The sequence below is a fragment of the Varanus komodoensis genome, unplaced genomic scaffold (assembly GCF_004798865.1).
Source record: "Varanus komodoensis strain SLA01 unplaced genomic scaffold, ASM479886v1 scaffold1, whole genome shotgun sequence".
Lineage (NCBI taxonomy): Eukaryota > Metazoa > Chordata > Lepidosauria > Squamata > Varanidae > Varanus > Varanus komodoensis.
This window is the reverse complement of record NW_025335268.1, coordinates 85,939,728-85,944,106: the sequence shown is the minus strand read 5'-3', so window position 1 is coordinate 85,944,106 and position 4,379 is coordinate 85,939,728. Positions and strand designations below refer to the sequence as shown.

At 42.7% G+C, this 4,379-nt stretch overlaps 1 pseudogene; it reads right to left on the bottom strand.

The window, feature by feature from the left end:
- Positions 1 to 3,246: 3,246 nt before the first annotated feature.
- Positions 3,247 to 4,034, bottom strand: LOC123033296 (annotated as a pseudogene).
- Between the last annotated feature and the right edge of the window lie 345 nt (positions 4,035 to 4,379).

Here is a 4,379-nt window from a genome sequence, read left to right as displayed (position 1 = left end):
CAGCTGGCCAGATATGCAAATACCCTGTGAAATGACCACCACATGATGTCCTTATGGGGCTTTAGATGTGTAAGTGAAAGGAGCTAATGTTGCTCCTAAGGGTGACTTCACACACTTTTTCCTTGATAATAGCAGCTATCATTTAATAACACAAGTGTCTGAGATTTAACACAGCTCTTTGCAGACTTGTCTTTGCAGACATTTGTGCAACCATAGAAACCAAAGCTCCTAGGAGATTGCTAACCAACAAGCCTCTCATGGATGGGCTATCACTCTACTGAACATACACACTGGCTGTTTCTAAGGAAATCTTTAAAAATACTCTCAGTGGAAACACTTCACTTCCTTGCACACATCCATCCCTCTTTTTTATTTTATTGCTATGATGATTTTTTATTATTTTTTAAATTCACTGCTCTTGCTGCTTATTTCCCACCGGAGTCCATAATCTTCTCCCCTAGAAAGGCAATATAATTGGTTGCCATGGAAGTGATTACAATGTAAAAATGAAGTGATCATTAATAACCAGTGTAAGGAGATTACATAATAGCATTTGTTAAAATACGCATCAGTTTAATAATACCTTTATGGGGAGAATATCCTTGTGGTGAACAAGGAAAGAAGAGTAAGCAGATTCTCAGGTAAATCTCACGTTATACGGTTTGTGTTACTGTGTTATGGAGGGAGAAGTGACAAAGGTGGACACGGCAAACCAGACAATATTTGATTCGACACAGGGGCAGAAGCATCCTGTCATGTGTAAAATTCAAATGCACCGTATAGCAGCTATTTTCTATACCCCTAAACCTCTTCTATACACAATCCTAGGTATCTCTAGAAGGAAGTCATATTGTACTAAATTGTGCTTACAAGCAGAGCATGTTTGTCAGATCGCAGCATAAGGTGATTTCCACTAGATTCAACATACCTGTCTGCTGCTCCCGCATCTCTTGCGTTCACACATCTTGAGTGTCTTCTGCTTGACAGGACACTTCACACAGCATACAGCAACAAACATGGCTTTTATTTTGTGCGCTTGGCCGGAAGCTGCTGCGACCCCAGTCCCTTGACAACTGTATCTGCGTGGAAGCCATGATCACTGCTGTTGCTGAGGACTTGGGTGCACAGGTTGTAACGTTTTGTAGCATTATAATTGCTCATGTTGCCTGTTATATAATTGTGAACAGGAAAATATACATTTTGTGATATTGTGTTTTGTGATGTTCATTAACAGGTTTCTAAGTAAATAAATAACCCCACAAAACCTGTCAGAGTTACACTAACAGTCAGGCAAACTTCTTGAGGTCAAGATTCCCTGACAGAGGCAGCCAACAAAGAGAGTGGGGGAAGGCCGGAGCTTCCAAACAGTTGCTCCTTCCCTGGACATTTTTCAGATGCAGCAGTTTGGGGTAATTGAAATAGGGCAACATGCTGCAGACTTGGGTGACACATTGAGCTGCAGGAACATTAAATCTGGGAGCCGTACATATTGCGGGAGCACTGACTTTGATGATTTGTGGCATTTAATGCTTTTGGTTTCATTACTTCATCTGTGCAAACCTCATAAAGCAAATGTATCAGCAGCACTTTAATTGTTGATGTACAAAAAGATGGCAGGCTGAACAATGATCCTTATTTCTGAATGCGCCGCGTGAGCCTGCAAGAGACCCTGTCGTGTCTACTATTAAAAGCTCTTTATCCATTTTCATAAATCTATGCCAGAAGACGTGTAATTTTCGACTGCAGAGCCTGTTCTGTGAAATTAATCGCTATTGGAGAAGAGTGTCTTTTAAAAACATCGAGAAGATATCCATCTAAAGTAAACCAATATAGCAGTCGTTTTATTCAGATGGCCTCAACGATGCTAAGAAATGAATTAATAAATTGTGCGTATTTGTCCCACTGCATTTCTAAGGACCTTTGATCTTTTAGCATTATTTTTGCTATACTAACATATAGATTCAATTTTAACCATTTAAGTCAGAACGTGGAAACTTTGGGAGGCTGGGGGCTATTTTTATTCTTTAGATGCCCCTCCACTATGAGCAGCACTCCACAGTGCACTTGGACAAAATCAACTATTTGCCCTAACAATGTGGCAGCAAACTGCTAAAGAGCACCAAAGGGTTTGTATATACAAATCGGACCATTTTAGCACTCTGTAGTACTAAAGCTGCAATTTTGTGATTGGAAGAAGAAAAAAAAACTTGATGCTGCTGCTGAATTTGACAACACTGGCGGAGGAGGCACTGAGTGGGGAAGAAAGGGGATTGTGGGCTGCATGTGGCCCGGTTCTGCTTTCAATGTACACCTGTACTTTGACTCAGGTTGACCCAGACAAGCTGGACATGTCACATCTGACTCAAAGCTCTGGAGGAGCAATACATCTCTACAGATCAACAGAGCCACTCTTCAGATTCCTTGGTAGCTGGATCATGAGCCATGTGTCCCAGACACATGAATACACCAGATGGATCTGTAGAACTTAACTGAGTGGAAGCCAATTGATTTCAATGGAAGGCCAGTAACCAACTAGGAGAAAGTGCTAGATTGACCCTTCCAGAAAGAAGCAGGCTTTCTCCCCCTTGTGAGGCTATCTGTACAATAGAGTCTCTTCCCACCTCCAACACACACGCATGCGCGCACACACGGTGCTGTCAACATCTACCCTGCCTAGAAGTCCTTGGAGTTCTGCAGTGCTGCTCCATGAGGGGAGCCACTGAACTGCATGTTGCCAAATTTGTCTGGAACCATTCAGTGAGCTCAGACCTTGACTGAGCCCACCCACCTGGTCAGCGTTTTATTATTATTATTTTTATTGTTTTTATTAATTTCTATACCACCCATCAGCAAAGCTCTCTGGGCAGTTCACAACATGATATAATGACAACAAAATACAACACAACAGCATTTAAAACATTTAAACATTCATTAAAATAGCATTAAAATACATTAATTACAATGAAAAAGACCCAGACAAGGAAATAAAAAGGCACCTGGATAAACCCATCAGACCCCTAGATATCCAAGGAGATCTTTAAAGGCTTCCACAAAGAACTCGGTGCTGATAAGATGGCAGATTTGGCACCAGGAGGGCCATGGCAGGAAGGTTGTTCCAAACATGTAGGGCCACCACAGAAAAGGCCCTCCCCCTAGTTGCCAGCCTCCCATTTTGGTCTGCAGCCTGAAGCACCCTTGAAAATCCTGCCTGAACAGGTTTCATTTGAATTTGACATAAAAAAAAAAAAAGATCATGGAAAAACAATAGCCACATTTTTTGTCATATGCTGTTTGTCCAAGCATGGAAGGGGCTTAAGTGCCTGGTATATAGGAAGTTCCTGGATGGTTTTAGCGAAATGGGGTGGTGAAAGAATTTGGAGGATGGCTTGCATGGCTTTGGAGGTATCAGGTGTCTTTCCCACCAGACTGTACTCTCTGTAGCAGGACTGTCCAGTGCTCTGGATCTTCCTACAGGACCTTCTGCATCTTGAACTGGGGATGAACAGGCATGAACAAGAGGTAATAGACAGTTCTTTTGGAAGCCACATTGATCCCACATCTGTTTCAGGATGACATCCAATGGGTTGAGCCTTTGCCATCCTGTATGTAGGCAAGATACAGAGGGGCCTTGCCATCTTCCAAGTGAAGGCAGCCAGTCCTGTTGTTTTAGGAGTTCAGACTGGGCTACTTGTGTGCATTGCTGATGATCAGTCCCAAGGTGTCCTCCCTGTCATTGGTTACAACCATAGCTTAGTGAGGGGCAGAGGATGGGCAATAGCAAAAATGCTCTAATGGGACTTGTCCAGAAAATGAGACAGCAACCACTGATCGTGCAACACTGCATACAGCAGGGCTTTTGAAGGTGAACATGTCTTCTAACTGGCATCTCCCCCCCATAATTATACTCCATAATTCTCATGTAATCCAGTATCCCCCCAGGCTTGTGATCTGACAGCCTGGTGGAACAAACAGACTAAAAACGTGCAATGCTTGCTTTGGGCATCCTGTAAGCTGGCCTGGTTGCTACTGGCCATGTTTCCGGAGGAGGGACTCCTATTGCTCAACTCAGAGTTTGAATCCTCCTGAACAAGAAGGACTATGACAGAGCTACCTCTTCCAGTTAGACTTGCTTAAACAACAGGAGCTTCCTGAGCTCTGGCATGTTCTTGTATCCTCCTATAATGGTTCTGACTTCTGGCTCACTCTTCAGTGCCGTCTCCTGGTTGACTTCCAGTCTTAACTTTCGTTCTGGTCCAGACTTTCAACTTGCTTCAGGATTCTGCCTTCTGCTGGGTAGAAAAAAACAATTTATGGAAAATAAACCTGTATTTTATCAAAAGCAATAAAACAAAAGAGATGATAAATCTCTTTTGTTATCC